Source organism: Schistocerca piceifrons, chromosome 5 (genome assembly GCF_021461385.2).
Source record: "Schistocerca piceifrons isolate TAMUIC-IGC-003096 chromosome 5, iqSchPice1.1, whole genome shotgun sequence".
In the NCBI taxonomy this organism is placed as follows: Eukaryota; Metazoa; Arthropoda; class Insecta; order Orthoptera; family Acrididae; genus Schistocerca; species Schistocerca piceifrons.
Genome location: NC_060142.1, coordinates 99,514,180 through 99,531,067, shown reverse-complemented (window position 1 = coordinate 99,531,067; position 16,888 = coordinate 99,514,180).

The window sequence follows — 16,888 nt, the reverse complement described above, 5'->3', positions numbered from 1 at the left end:
TCATAATATATATAGCAGTTCAAGACAGTCTTACAAATTTCAAAACTCGGCCATCTCTCTCCCCGCATCCACCACTGCTGGCGGCTCACCTCCAACTGCGCAACGCTATGCGCTGTTAACATCCAGCTGCCACTGCCCAACACTACAATGGCAGACAACAATGCAAACCAGCCACAGACTGCACACAGCACAGCCAGTGATTTTCATACAGAGCGCTACGTAACGTTTCCAATAAGAAAATATAAACAGCCTACTTACAGTTTTAACGTAGCAAATGTCGTCCGATGCGACTCTGATCTCTTCAAACGTTTTACTGTGCGTGGAATTACCGCCGATCACAACACGCTCAAGAGCAGCGTAGCTGGTCGTAGATGGAACTTATGCCCCCAACACTCCAAATGTCAATGGGCTTCATATAATCAAAAAATGTTTTGTAGCGGTTGCATATCGCCTGTCATGTCCTGGCTTACACTCAAGACGGACCGTGTACACAAGAGTAAGCTTTACGACAGTACAGAAATGACTTCTGGAAATAAGGGCTGACCATGGTGGTCGAGCGGTTCTAGGCGCTTCAGTCCGGAACCGCGCGCAGGTTCGAATCCTGTCTCGGGCATGGATGTGTGTGATGTCCTTAGGTTAGTTAGGTTTAAGTAGTTCTAAGTTCTAGGGGACTGACGACCTCAGAAGTTAAGTTTTATAGTGCTCAGAGCTATTTGGAACATTTTTTTGCAATTAAGGACAAAACAATAACAACAAATGGTGTATTTTCGACACTGTACGTTTTCGTACGTCTGAAATATAAAAATCTGCTTCTGGGTGGCGTTCAGTGCCGTGTTACTGCCCTTTGTTAATACGTCCTGCTAGGATCCTCAGTGGTTTGCTTCTCTGAATGTTGTCCAGACGTCGCTGCTCAAGCCTGTCCCACTCTGGAGTCCTGACGTCGTCCAGTCTGTGACGACGTTTCCAGTAAAGACGTATTGCCTGTATGAGCTGCTTCCAGCACGCTTAGTCATGTTTATGTTGGCAGGCACGGCAGACCATTCCACTCGTTTCATCCTTGCATCTTGCGTGAGGTTGTCGCGAGCTGAATACGCTTTGCTCGCGCATTATCCTCTTAGAAGACATGTTAATTGCCATAACGTTGGTTGCAGACTTGCAGAATAGGCTCGAAAGTCCTTCCCAGAGACTCCACAGCCCTCACATTGCACACTACAGCGATGAGAAATATTCGACATCCATTCATGATACTGACCCTGTTCTATCTCACTGCTGAATCTATGTGACTGCATACTATTAGAAGCCGTTATGTAGGCATTAGATCCTCCTCTTATCACTGAATGTAATTCGATGCCGTTGAAGCAGGTTCCATTCAAGGTGGTCTCTTGCCAACACTGGTCGCGTTCTACCGTTCTGTGTTCGTCGCACTGTTGTTCGTAATGGATGCCAAGAGATGAATATGACCGTGAGGGGACGGTACCGTATTGTCTCAGTCGACGCTGGCCTTCCAGGTGGCTGTCATCCTGTGTGGAATAAATATTTTCATGCCCTTCCATCAATGAAGCCGGCTGAGGAAAAGTCTGCCGATGATTCACCTCATGGGTATGCCGCGCTCAGATTCACGGGGAACGCTGAACAGTGGCAGCACCGAACCATATCTTGCTATCGTCGGAGTGTGAACTCTGAGCTGCGAAAGTCTTCCTTGAGCCTGCAGAAACCCATGCGGACATTCCCATCCAGAGTGCCCAACTTTCTTACACATCCTGTCAGGCGCACAGACTTGTGCATTCAAGAAAATGGGTACTCGTTCGAACACAACGGAGAAATGAAAAAAAAGACACTCTGTCGTTAGAATATTAATGTGAACAAAGCAAATTATACACTCGAGGTATGAATTAAAAAACGGCTTCAGTCACAGTTTTTCGTGTTTTGTTCGGTACACAATGCATTTTGGACCGTGTGGGTCTATCTTCTGGTGTAATTCAAGAGAATAAATAAAGCATGTATTAAGACGAATTACAATTGAAGATCAACACACAGGGTCCGAAATGCATCGTGTACTGGATAAAACACGAAAAATTGTGACTGAAAGCGTTTTTTAATTCATACCTTGAGTGTACTGAGTACAGTCACGTTTGAAGCTGCAAAATATGGATGAAATTAAACAGCAAGTTATGATCACTATGTTGCACTCCCCTCTAAACTTAGAACACTTCCAACTCCTCAACTATAATTTTCAGAATACACAGTTGGTACATGGACTAAGTTATAACAAAATAATGTTCTGCCTTCAATATCCGTAGCTTGTTGCTGTAACACTCTGTGATATTGCTAAATAAACTATATTTTTAACTTCACTGAAAAAGTAAATTTTCTGACCTTTTCTTTGTAAGGAAATATCTCGTTCACTTATTACTTGTACGTTACAGAAGAAGATCAGCTACGAAGTTCTAAAATCTGTTTACAAAATTCGTTTTCAATATTATACATATTTTTCCCTACTATTGCCGTGTCTGTATTTTTCTTAATCAGCTTTCCGGTTTCCTGCTATATTGAATTCCGTATCGAAATATTGTCATGAAACTTCTTGTAACCTACCTTATTTTATAGTGATGAGGAATTTTCTCACTCTCATACGTAAACGTCATTAACAGCCGTTCAAAATATCGGTTATCAAGGCATTGTTGAAGAACTTTGGCCCTCTGTCTGGAGTGTCAAGTGCTCGCTCATTATTACACACTTGACATATACAGGGTGTGACTAAATTACCTCTACAGACGTTGAGGTCATACAGTAGGATCCAAGTCGGTTACGTTTAGCATAGGAAATCAAGTCCAGAAACAAAGCGTTTCCTGCTACATGCAAAATACAACGGTACATGTTCCTCTCTGACTCCTGCTGCGTGTCGTCTGTGGGCATTTAAAAGTAGGGCACGATATGAAGGCCACCAACGGCAGTAAAGATACCGTTCCTCCATACCATGTTCGGGTACACACTGTCACCAATCCTTGGTGCTCCACGATCAGTCGCAGCCATAACGCACCCAAGTAGGTCTCTCTCGGATGCCACAAGTGTCTCGCAAATCAAGTATTTCATGTAACGCCACAGATCTAGCTGCTTCAAGTCGGTAGAACGTTAGAGCCAATCAATTGGGGGACCACGACCTGTCCACTATAGCCCATATCGTATCCCCAGATAAACAAGGCCAGTAGTACAACAGCAGGTAGAAACCTCTCTGGGCAGATCGGAAACTCAGCTGAATGGCATGTGAACAAATCTGTAACGGGCATGGGCCATGAGGCGATCGGTAAATGTCAAACTTAAAAATCTAGTCACTGGGGCCGAAAATGCGTGAAATTGTGCTGTTTTGTGTGTAGCGGGAAAACGGTAATTTTCCTTACATGAGTTCCTATACTAAACTTAACGGTCGTGGTCCTCAAAGTCCGTAAACGGAATTTTCGCTACACGAGATGTATGTAGTGGCTTTCACACAAAAAAAACTATTGCGTCAGTAGCCGGCCGGTGTGGCTGAGCGGTTCTAGGCGCTTCAGTATGGAATCGCGCGACCACTACGGTCGCAGGTTCGAATCCTGCCTCGGGCATGGATATGTGTGATGTCCTTAGGTTAGTTAGGTGTAAGTAGCTCTAAAGTTCTAGGGGACTGATGACCTCACATGTTAAGTCCCATACTGCTCAGAGCCATTTGAAGCATTTTTTATTGCGTCAGTGTAATATGCGGAAGTACGCAGTCAAGTGGGGCACAGTAATATTGTGCAATATCTACGTGCGGAAAGCGTCAGTTAGAATTCTACCTTCATAGTGAACATGTAGGGGCTTGAAGATACATAACGCAGATGTATTATAACTGAGTTATTTGCCTTGTAAAACGCAAGCAGAAATTACCTGGTAAGGTGCGTAACAAGTCTGAATAGATTCCACTGAACACTGCCATGGGCCAAGGGGTCATTCGTGAGAGCATTAGTAAACTGCAGCAACAACTAATTACAGATTAAAGATGTCAGCTGTGTACTTCGTACTTTACACGTTATATTTTCTGTGTATTGCTTCACTGTAACGTGTTCCAAACTGAACAAAACAGTTATTTAATGATCTCTGATGGAATGCTTACGTGGTCTTATGTCTGTGCTATGATGGCTGTCAGAAGAATAATAAACATTTACGCCCCCTTGACACCTGATTTTCTTTTATTTGTCCGTTCTGAGAACGGCTGCCGAGCGGATATAGGCACTTCAGTCTGGAGCCACGCGACCGCTACGGTCGCAGGTTTGAATCCTGCCTAGGGCATGGATGTGTGTGCTTTCCTTAGGTTTGTTAGGCTTAAGTAGTTCTAAGTTCTAGGGGACTGATGACCTCAGATGTTAAGTCCCATAGTGCTCAGAGCCATTTGAACCATTATTTTTGAGAACGGCTGCAAGTAAAAGAAACTTCTGTATTTACTGTCATGACGTCATAATCCTCAGTATCCCCTACTGTTGTGGGAAACGAGGTTTCCTGGTGAGGGATAAGCACTGAATGGTGCTTTCACATACATATTACAGCCAGCGTCCTGCATTCTGTAATCTACTTCTTTCAGTACTTTGCGGAAGTACGCAGTCAAGTGGGGCAAATTGAATTTCTCTAGGTCCCTGCAGGAACTGTATATTCTGTGTTAACCGAGGACCTAGAAACGACGGAGATCCTCCATCCCCGCCGCAGCCGCAGTCGTCCACAACTCCACGACGACAATCGCAGTCCACTTCACCACTCCGCCGTCCCATTCCGTACCCAGGGCTATTGTGCGGTTCGCCCCCCAGGGAACGTCTCACGCCAGTCGAGTGTAGCCCCTATGTTTGCATGGTAGAATAATGGTGGTGTAAGCGTGCGGGCATACCATCCTTACACAGCACAATATACTGCAGTTCTACAATACTGGCCATTAATATTGCTACACCACGAAGATGACGTGCTACAGACGCGAAATTTAACCGACAGGAAGAAGATGCTGTGATATGCAAATGATTAGCTTTTCGAGCATTCACACAAGGTTGGCGCCGGTGCCAACACCTACATCGTGCTGACATAGGGAAAGTTTCCAACCGATTTCTCATACACAAACAGCAGTTGCCTGGTGTAATGTTGTTGTGATGCCTCGTGTAACGAGGAGAAATGCGTACCATCACGTTTCCGACTTAAATAAAGGTGAGATTGTAACCTATCGCGATTGCGGCTTATCGTATCGTGACATTGCTTTTCACGTTGGTCGATATGCAATGACTGTTAGCAGAATATGGAATCGGTGGGTTCAGGAGGGTAATACGGAACGCCGTGCTGGATCCCAACGGCCTCGTATCACTAGTAGTCGAGAAGACAGGCATCTTATACGTATGGATGTAACGGATCGTGCAGCCACATCACGATCCATGAGTCAACAGATGGGGACGTTTGCAAGACAACAACCATCTGCACGAACAGTGCGACGACGTTTGCAGCAGCATGGACTATCAGCTCGGAGAACATGACTGCGGTTACCGTTGACGATGCATCACAGAAAGGAGCGCCTGCAATGGTGTACTCAACGACGAACCTGGGTGCAAGATTAGGAAAACGTCATTTTTTCGGATGAATCCAGGTTTTGTTTACAGCACCATGATGGTCGCATACGTGTTTGCCGACATCGCGGTGAATGCACATTGCCCAGGCGTATCAAGGTCGTTATTACGGCCAGAGGTGGTTACTGTGGATACTGATTTCTCAGGATCTATGCACCCAAACTGCGTGAAAATGTAATCACATGCCAGGTCTAGTATAATATTTTTGTGCAATGAATACCCGTGTTGCATTTACATTTCGTCTAGGTGTAGCAATTTTAATGGCCAGTGTTGTATATCATAAACGTCGTGCAGTCTTCTTCCGTGTCTTGCACAATCCGTCAATCCCGAAATCCCGATCAATTTTTTTTTTTTTTTGGTCATCAGTCTACTGACTGGTTTGATGCGGCCCGCCACGAATAATTTTCCTGTGCTAACCTCTTCATCTCAGTGTAGCACTTGCAACCTATGTCCTCAATTATTTGCTTGACGCATTCCAATCTCTGTCTTCCTCTACAGTTTTTGCCCTCTACAGCTCCCTCTAGTACCATGGAAGTCATTCCCTCTTGCCTTAGCAGATGTCCTATCATCCTGTCCCTTCTCCTTATCAGTGTTTCCCACACATTCCTTTCCTCTCCGATTCTGCGTAGAACCTCCTCATTCCTTACCTTATCAGTCCACCTAAATTTCAACATTCGTCTATAGCACCACATCTCAAATGCTTCGATTCTCTTCTGTTCCGGTTTTCCCACAGTCCATGTTTCAAAAAAATGGTTCAAATGGCTCGGAGCACTATGGGACTCAACTGCTGAGGTCATTAGTCCCCTAGAACTTAGAACTAGTTAAACCTAACTAACCTAAGGACATCACAAACATCCATGCCCGAGGCAGGATTCGAACCTGCGACCGTAGCGGTCTTGCGGTTCCAGACTGCAGCGCCTTTAACCGCACGGACACTTCTGGAGGCTCCATGTTTCACTACCATACATTGCTGTACTCCAGACGTACATCCTCAGAAATATCTTCCGCATATTATGGCCGGTATTTGATATTAGTAGACTTCTCTTGGCCAAAAATGCCTTTTTTGCCATAGCGAGTCTGCTTTTGATGTCCTCCTTGGTTCGTCCGTCATTGGTTATTTTACTGCCTAGGTAGCAGAATTCCATGACTTCAATGACTTGGTGACCATCAGTCCTGATGTTAAGTTTCTCGCTGTTCTCATTTCTACTACTTCTCATTACCTTCGTCTTTCTCCGATTTACTCTCAAACCATACTGTGTTTTCATTAGACTGTTCATTCCGTTCAGCAGATCATTTAATTCTTCTTCACTTCCACTCAGGATAGCAATGTCATCAGCGAATCGTATCATTGATATCCTTTCACCTTGTATTTTAATTCCACTCCTGAACCTTTCTTTTATTTCCATCATTGCTTCCTCGATGTACAGAGCACTTCGTTCTTGATCGTCCACTCTTATTATTCCCTCTTGGTTGTTGTAGATATTGTATATGACCCATCTCTCCCTATAGCTTACCCCGACTTTTTTCAGAATCTCGAACAGCTTCCACAATTTTATATTTCCACGTCAACAAATCCTATGAAAGTGTCTAGATCTTTCTTTAGCCTTGCTTTCATTATTAGCCGTAACGTCAGAATTACCTCTCTCGTCCCTTTACTTTTCCTAAAGCCAAACTGATCGTCACCTAGTGCATTCTCAATTTTCTTTTCCATTCTTCTGTATATTACTCTCGTAAGCAGCTTCGATGCATGAGCTGTTAAGCTGATTGTGCGATAATTCTCGCACTTGTCAACTCTTGCCGTCTTCGGAATTGTGTGGATGATGCTTTTCCGAAAGTCAGATGGTGTATCACCAGACTCATATATTCTACACACCAACGTGTATAGTCGTTTTGTTGCCACTTCCCACAATGAATTTAGAAATTCTGATGGAATGTTATTTATCCCTTCTGCCTTATTTGACCGTAAGTCCTCCAAAGCTCTTTTAAATTCCGATTCTAATACTGGATCACCTATCTCTTCTAAATCGCCTCCTGTTTCTTCTTCCATCACGTCTGACAAATCTTCACCCTCATAGAGACTTTCAATGTATTCTTTCCACCTATGTGCTCTCTCCTATGCATTTAACAGTGGAATTCCCGGTTGCACTCTTAATGTTACCACCGTTGCTTTTAATGTCACCAAAGGTTGTTTTGACTTTCCTGTACGCCGACAATCATATCTTTTTCGATGCCTTCACATTTTTCCTGCAGCCATTTCGTCTTAGCATCCCTGCACTTCCTATTTTTTTCATTCCTCAGCGACTTGTATTTCTGTATTCCTGATTTTCCCGGAACATGTTTGTACTTCCTCCTTTCATCAATCAACTGAAGTATTTCTTCTGTTACCCATGGTTTCTTCGCAGCTACCTTCTTTGTACCTATGTTTTCCTTCCCAACTTCTGTGATGGCCCTTTTTAGAGATGTCCATTCCTCTTCAACTGTACTGCCTACTGCGCTATTCCTTATTGCTGTATCCATAGCGTTAGAGAACTTCAAACGTATCTCGTCATTCCTTAGTACTTCCGTATCCCACTGCTTTGCGTATTGATTCTTCCTGACAAAAGTCTTAAACTTCAGCCTACTCTTCATCACTACTATATTGTGATCTGAGTCTATATCTGCTCCTGGGTACGCCTTACAATCCAGTATCTGATTTCGGAATCTCTGTCTGACCATGATGTAATCTAATTGAAATCTTTCCGTATCACCCGGCCTTTTCCAAGTATACCTCCTCCTCTTGTGATTCTTGAACAGGGTGTTCGCTATTACTAGCTGAAACTTTTTACAGAGTTCATTTAGCTTTTCTCTTCTTTCATTGCTTGTCCGAAGCCCATATCCTCCTGTAACCTTTTCTTCTATTCCTTCCCCTACAACTGCATTCCAGTCGCCTATGACTATTAGACTTTCGTCCCCCTTTGCATACTGCATTACCCTTCCAATATACTCATACACTTTCTCTATCTGTTCATCTTCAGCTTGCGACGTCGGCATGTATACCTGAACTATCGTTGTCTGTGTTGATCTGCTCTCGATTCTGATTAGAACAACCCGGTCACTGAACTGTTCACAGTAACACACCCTCTGCCCTACCTTTCTATTCATAACGAATCCTACACCTGTTATACCACTTTCTGCTGCTGTTGATATTACCCGATACTCATCTGACCAGAAGTCTTTGTCTTCCTTCCACTTCACTTCACTGACCCCTACTATATCTAGATTGAGCCATTGCATTTCCCTTTTCACATTTTCTAGTTTCCCTTCCACGTTCAGGCTTCTGACATTCCACGCCCCGACTCGTAGAACGTTATCCTTTCGTAGATTATTCAATCTTTTTCTCATGGTAACCTCCCCCTTGGCAGTCCTCTCCCGGAGATCCGAATGGGGGACTATTCCGGAATCTTTTGCCAATGGAAAGATCATCATGACACTTCTTCAATTACAGGCCACATGTCCTGTGGATACACGTTACGTGTCTTTAATGCAGTGGTTTCCATTGCCTTCTGCATCCTCATGTCGTTGATCATTGTTGATTCTTCCGCCTTTAGGGGCAATTTCCCACCCCTAGGACAAGAGAGTGCCCTGAACCTCTATCCGCTCCCCAGCCCTCTTTGACAAGGCCGTTGGCGGAATGAGGCTGACTTCTAATGCCGGAAGTCTTCGGCCGCCAATGCTGATTATTTATCAAAATTTAGGCAGTGGCGGGGATCGAACCCGGGACCGAAGATGTTTTGATTATAAATCAAAGACGCTACCCCTAGACCACGGGTACAAACTCTCGATCGATATGAGTGCGCAATACTGAGGATGGAGCTGAAGTCGTCAGAGGTACGGGGACTCTGGAGGCTCTTGGGCGGTCACAGGCCAGCTCGCGGCTGCAGAAAAGCGCTGCGGCAATCTGTAAATATTTTATTTTCCTTTAGCTAAGGCGGTACTCGTGTCCGTCGTCCCACTCACATCGAATTACGCTTATTCGGCCGTTCGGTCGCTCTGCTTTGATGAAGAGGCGGCGCCGTTGTCCACGGGCCAGCTGCTACAGCCGCGGCAAATACTCTACCCCAGCAGCAAACTCTTCGATGACGGCCGCCCTTGTCAAGTGGCAGTCGCGCCACGCAAATCCGCTCCCCGCGACATTGGAAGGCGGGTTCTGGTGGGTGGATGTCCTCTGCAGCAACCGGGATGTGACCCTCACCCGTTCACACTTTGGTCAGGAGTCGGTCGTGCTGCCCGAAGGCCTGCTTTCGATAGCTGGTGGTTGGCTCCGAGGTCCTTCACAGGATCGAAACGTGCCATTGCCCATGCACAGACTGGAACTGTTCTCCTCTGTATGAATCTTCATGTGGGCGCCCGTGTAGCACGCCACTGTCGTCGAAGAGAGCTGTGCCACTAAGGAGAGAGGTATTACTTGACTGCTCCCTGTTCGTACTCAGTAGTATGCATCTGTTTTGCAAATGCGATTCTCCATGTCTCGTACTAACACACATTAGGTTAGCGCCAGTGCGCTGGTTTAAAGTGGCGTCTTCTGGCAAATGTTACTTGCTATCCCGCTGACCACGCCGTTTGGTTCTCAAAAACAGATCCGAATTTGGTCATTATAGGCCGAAACCGGTAACCTGTTGACAAAAAGTTTGTAATCATAGAAGTAAAGTAAAGGAAATTTATACGGAATTATACACTTACGTGGCAATTCCCTCTCCACTTCCTGCTTTGGGCGTTTACAGTCACTTGCATTGCTTCTGGTGTTTGCAAAACACTTCATCTTACGCTGACTGTCTGAAACAAGCAATCCGCCGAACTGTCGCAGCGGTGCGCTAAGGCAGAATGGAGTAGACTGTGTCAGGACCTGGTTTATGTGGAGCCAGGCTCCACGTCATATTTTAGTTGCAGAAAATAGCAATGTATGAACGGTGATCAACAAGTTGAGACAAGTCTCCAGACGAATGCTGGACTATACACACATACTGAAAGTCATTGTCCTACAAACGGGAACCTGCCAATGTTCCCATTCGTGTTTCAGAAGCTGAAATGGCTCTGAGCACTATGGGGCTTAACATCTGAGGTAAACAGTCTCCTAGAATTTAGAACTACTTAAGCCTAACTAACGTAAGGACATCACACACACCCATGCCCTGCGACGGTGGCGGTCGTACGATTCCAGATCGTATCACCTAGAACCGATCGGCCATACCGGCCGGTGACAAACAGAAACCTGCCGACTTCTACTGGGAAACCTTTTGTGAGCATACCTCTTCTTTGGGATAAATTACTGTGTTTGAGTCAAAACTGAGAGTTCCCACTCTTACAGAGGGTAACTGCATTGTTATAGACTCTTCATAGAAAGAGTGTGACCATGAGATAAATTGAGGTGTTCCAGGGAAGGTTTTGTCGGTATTCTGCGCTCCTCCCAGGAGAGTCTGTTGTCGTCTACATCAAAGACACCAGCCATTTTAAACCAGAAGCTCTAGGAAGATCTTTTTCGCCATTCTTCACCTCTGTCAGAAGAGTTTGTAGTCGTCTACATCAAAACAACCGGCTTTACAACCTTACTCAGATTCATGGAAGTCATAGAAGAATGGAACGGTCCCTGGAAGCACTCTTCTTTGTCGGCGAGAGAACGTATTTACCATCATTTTTCTTCGGAGACTTTCGAAACCGCCGCTGTAGAATGAAGGGATTCCTGCTTACAATGTGATACAATTCCTCCCATCTTCAAGGACGGCTTTGAAGCAGCCGCCGAATGATGAGATGAATCTGGTGGTTAGTGTTCTTGTCTGTCTTCACTAATCTTTCTAGGAGGACCGTTGAAGCCGCTGTTGCTTTAGAGTGGGGCGCTTCCGAAGGACTACATCCTAAAGGTAGACCCGTTTAGCTACTTGGTATCCTATAACCATCAAAGGAAGCCGCCTTATTATCCTGCAAAGGAACGCCACTGTCGTCAGCGGGCCTCTCCCACCTTTAACGGGTAGTTACCTGACTCATCACACCAATGCTGCGCTGGGCACCTGACCTGAAGGCACTCCTCCACGGCAGGCTGCTATGACGTTTAGACAGCTTGCGGTTACGCACTCCCAACCTCCCACAGACAGTACATGTACTTGCAATTGCGATCGTGCTGTCAAGTTTGAACACTGGCGAACCGCAGTGATGGAGCCGCCTCTAGCGCCGCACATCTGCTTGGAGTTGACAGCAGAGTGTGCATGTACAGGATGAGGCAGAAAGGACGGATGATTTTAGAGCAACTAGTATTCAGGCTCAGGTGATCAGAGTGGAAGGAATGATGTGGTAACGTAATCGGTAGCTCCTGCTATTCTGTTTAGGTCATGGAGCCGTGGACTGCGCAATAGTGAGTCTGCCGTTGCAGTGCAGCGTGAGTTTCGTCGCCGTTTCCGTCTCGCTACACATTATTGTGTTCCCACTCGTGACACCGTTTTACGTTGGGTAGAATCATTTCGAACACGAGGAACAGTTATGAACAGAAAACCACCAGGAGCTCCTCGCTCAGTTCGGACACAAGAAAATGTCGAAAGAGTTCAGCAAGCCTTACTCCGTAGTCCTGGTCGATCTGCTAGAAGACGCTCGGCTGAGCTGCGCCTCAGTAATCGCTCGGTAAGGGGTATTTTGCATACTAACCTGAAAGTTCATCCTTACAAAGCGTCCATTGTGCAAAAATTAAAACCAAGACATTATGAACAGCGGCTAAATTTTGCCCGAGAAATGGAGGCCATATTTGGGCCAAATGACAACATATATTTTGCTTATGAATGATGAAGATCATTTCCATTTGAATGGAATGGTAAATCAGCAGAAATGTCGCTACTGGGCCAGTGAAAACCCAAAACTACTCCATGAGAAACCATTACATAGTCTGAAGGTGACTTTTTGGTGTGCTGTGACAGGTACATATGTTATTGGTCCATACTTTTTACAAGACGAGAACGGGGACACTACAACCGTAACCTCTGAACGACATAGAGAGATCTTCACTGAATTCCTCCTACCTAAGAAGAAAACGTATTCCTAAGCCAGCTGGTGTGACCAAGCGGTTTTAGGCGTTTCAGTCTTGAACCGCTCGACCGCTGCGGTCACAGGTTCGAATCCTGCCTCTGGCATGAATGTGTGTGATGTTCTTAGGTTAGTTAGGTTTAAGTAGGTCTAAGTTCTAGGGGACTGATGATCTCAGATGTTAAGTCCCATAGTGCTCATAGCCATTTGAACCATTTGAACGCATTCCTACTTGGCGAGTGTGGTTTCAGCAGGATGGAGCTACAGCCCACACGGCACGATTGACTATGGAAGCAATTAAGTCTGTTTTCGTGGTACAGTTATTCCCCAGTTCAGGGACATTGACTGGCCTCCTCGTTCCCCTAACCTATCCATGTGTGACTATTTTTTGTTGGGTTACCTCAAGTCACGTGTGTACGTGCATAAATCACGTACACTTGAAGAATTGAAGGAAGCTGTTCGTGTGCAATTCGTACAAATAGACAGAGGCATGTTGCAGAGCGTTGCAGCCAACTTCCTAGAGCATCTTAAGAAGTGCATCGCTGAAAACGGCCGTCACCTGGGAGATGTTGTTTTCAAGCATTAAATCTATTAAATGGAAACATTATTTGAGTATTATTCTGTAATGAGACATTTTTTGGAGGCACTCCTGACGATGTATTGCTCATTTGAAAACCGTTCATCCTTTATGCCTCACCCTATACTATTCAGTTAGCAGTAGATGTTAGGTAATCTTTGCTCTTTATTTTAAATATAAATGAGCCACATTTTTGAAGCATATAATGACATGTAACTGGCACATGTAGTTTCCAATACATGCGCCTCCCACACCGACAGCTGAGCTTTTCCCTAAAAATAAATGAAGAATGTACCTTCTTTTCCAGCAGCTCGGCACAGTTTAAGTCTTTTCCCCACCAGCTCACAAGTATGGAAGTGGAGAAGGGAAGGGGGGAGTCGGAGAGGGGACGATCTAACAGCACCCTCTGGTGGTGTGATGAACTAAGGTTCCAAAATTTGAAATTCCGCCATTTTTGAAATTAACACCATTTTGAATTAAATTAATTTGCATAATTGATTTAAATAACTAGCATATAAATTTAAATGAGATGCTGCCCTATCTTCACCCCAGAGAGAGGAGGTAGGCCGACCACCTAAGAAGAGCCGCCGTGTAGGATAAATCTGGCAACAACACAGACTCATGTTCTTTGGCTTTACTGCTGTGGCATACTTTGCTGCTTCACGTTCCACAAAGCTGCTATCAACAAGCTCGCGCCTGTCTTGTGGGTACGACTACAATCCAACGCCGCAAATTCGCACTTAAGCTACCTTATGCTGTGACGCCGCTGCAGCGCTATAAATACAGGGCGAGTCAAAAGTCCTTGGATACCTTCATAAGTTGGAAGATTAAAGGGAGAAAAGAAATGTGATGATGGGGACATAGGTTTGACGTGGGGCCGCCACTTTTGAAGTGATTATCATGGCCGCCATCTTCAAGTCCGCCATTTTTGAGTCAAGACATTTGCTAAAATGGGAAGGGCGGTGTATGACACATCAGATAACACCCGCTTGAGCTCTGGAATTGATTGGTGTAATTTGTTTTGGTCTATCTTGTACAGTTTAGAAGTTATTAATGTTCAAAGTTAGCTTCACACCGACTCATGTCTCTCTTTGTTCCAGCTGATCTAAAATGGTATGAAGGTAATTTCCCAACTTTCAACATTAATAACCTCTGAACTGTACAAGATAGACAAAAACAAATTATACCACTAAATTCCAGAACTCAAGCGAGTGTTATTTGATGTGTCATACACCCCCCTTTCCATGTAAATGACTTCAATCCAAAATGGCGGATTTCAAGATGGCAAAGATGAATGACATTCATTCAAAAAATTGCGGCCCAACATTGAACCTATGTTGCCATCATCACGTTTCAATTTTCCCTTTAAACTTCCAACTTATGAAGGTGTCCAAGGAATTTTGACTCGCCCTGTATTACGCATATGAGGGCCTTTCACAGCATTCAGAATATAATATCCATATAGTGTGAAATGCTGTTACCTTAAATGCTGTCTATAGTTCTTATATTCACCAAAAGTTCAGTACTCTTTTCAACAAGTATGTTTTCATCAGTCAATAACTATCAAACTACCTATAGGCGGTTTGCGAAGATTCGATTTCGTCTGCCTACTGAAATGGTGAAAATGTAAGGTACCTGAACTTTTTTAGCGATGTTTAAAGCTCTGCTTGCGCACTGAAGTGTTCGTTTAATATCGTTTGGTGTATTTTATACCTTCTAAATCGTTCCGAATATTCAGTCGAGCCCATACTCTGCAGAAAACACAAGGTTTCATTACCGCGGCACCACAGGTGACCAGTTATTAATATCACGTACGCACAAAGGCGAAAGTTCTATACTGACAACCAAAATGGAATTCGCTGTGTAGCGTTTGGTATATCTAGATTGGCCAATAACAATTCGCCGTCGCTAATGGAACTCCTGTTAGCACGCAGCGTGCCGTCTTTCATGAAACACCAGCTTTACATTTGTCGATGAGTGGCTGAATTTCAATTTCAGTTGCGGAAATTATTATGTCTACACTTTGAGAGCGAGTAGACCCAGACCAGCAGATGTTCACACTGCAAGAAGGCTCACATGTTTTGAGTAGGTTTTCAAACACTAACGTCGGTGTAAATGTTAGCTAACAGAATTATACTCGTAAATTCTGTGTGCTTGGAAGAAACATGACTCTGAAATCGAAGCGAAACTCCACAGATAAAAATTCTGCATATTTGGGTGTTCCATATACAGCCTCAAGCTTGTTGGAACAGCTGTCTCAAGGTTAGGATATAAAATGTTATGTATCGAATATATTTTCGAGTTTTCAAGAAAATGTGTGCCACTAAGCAATCTCGTGTACCGTGTAGTGTTACAATGTTTCAGTATGTCTTCCTAGAGTGATAGTGGAGGAGTACAGTAAATTGAAAGCTTCTTGATAAAGTCATTGTTGTCTGCATTGTGCTGTCCATGTCTTTTAACTAGTAATATTCACAGTTTTGGCACACCCTTGAGCTTTATGCAAAAAAATTCTGCTTCCACAATGTTTCTTAGAAACGTAATCTGTTGTATCTGGATTGAAAAAACTATAGAAGGATTGGTTTTTCTATTCCAGACAGTTGTTGAGAGGTTTTTTCTGCGGTACGTTTCTTTCACGTCCTTCTTACGGGATACAAGCTCTTCGGTCTATATCAGAAGTGTAGTGCTTGCACAGCTGAAGATGAGTACACTCTAGCTGAATGATTTTAAAAATTGTCTTATTTTTCTGAACAGAGCCATCTGTTCGCAAACAGGTGCCTTCTTTCATTGCCTGCACGTTTTAGTATCAATTCATTTCTTGACATCAATGCTGCGTGTGTTGTGTTTTATCAATGAAGTGTCAGTTCGTTCCATTTAATTTCTTTCAATTACAGTTTTATTTTATTTCATTTGTGCGTCCGTTTCTTTGTATCTGAATTTTACTTTTTGCAGTGTTGATGGCATTTGACTTATTTCCCCCATAACTGACCATTAGCACGGTACCACATTATACTACAGCACCCAAGGGGAGGTATGGACGGACTACAGCAAAGTTATATTTGAAGCTCTAATGACATTTCAGCCCCTTCGGTTTTTATCAGTTTAACAACAAGGATAAGCTCAGATTTATTGAAAGAACTATCTCAGAATTGAATGTAACCGTTGGTGGAAACTAAACTTAAATCAGGACAGCCAGCTCGATGTTTCGAAACTAACTCCCCATAACATATGTCCTGTTGTCTTAACCGTCACCTGTTTCGCTCATTACTACCAGGAACCAACTTAGTAGGTATTGCTAGATCCTCCTAGGGTAAACAGTGCTAACGCGCTCAATGTAGACTAAGAGCCCCACGGATCAGAACAGTTGCTGGCCAAATGCTCCAGCGACAGGAACAGAGAATCAGTTCGTAGTGTTCCTGTTCTTAGTGTTGACGAAAACTGGTATAAAAATGTAGCTCTAATTTCAGTTTACTTAAGAAACTAGTGGGGGGTTTTGCAGTATGTTCGGTGGTCAAGAGCAGGAAATGTAATACATTCTTTCGCTAGAAATATCAGTACCCAGGGCTATAGTTGGTCGTAAATTAGTACTTTTTTCTGCAGAGAAAGTCCTGGATTTTAATACTTTGTATACGTCATGTGGACCGTATTACTCTTTCAGTAAATTTCG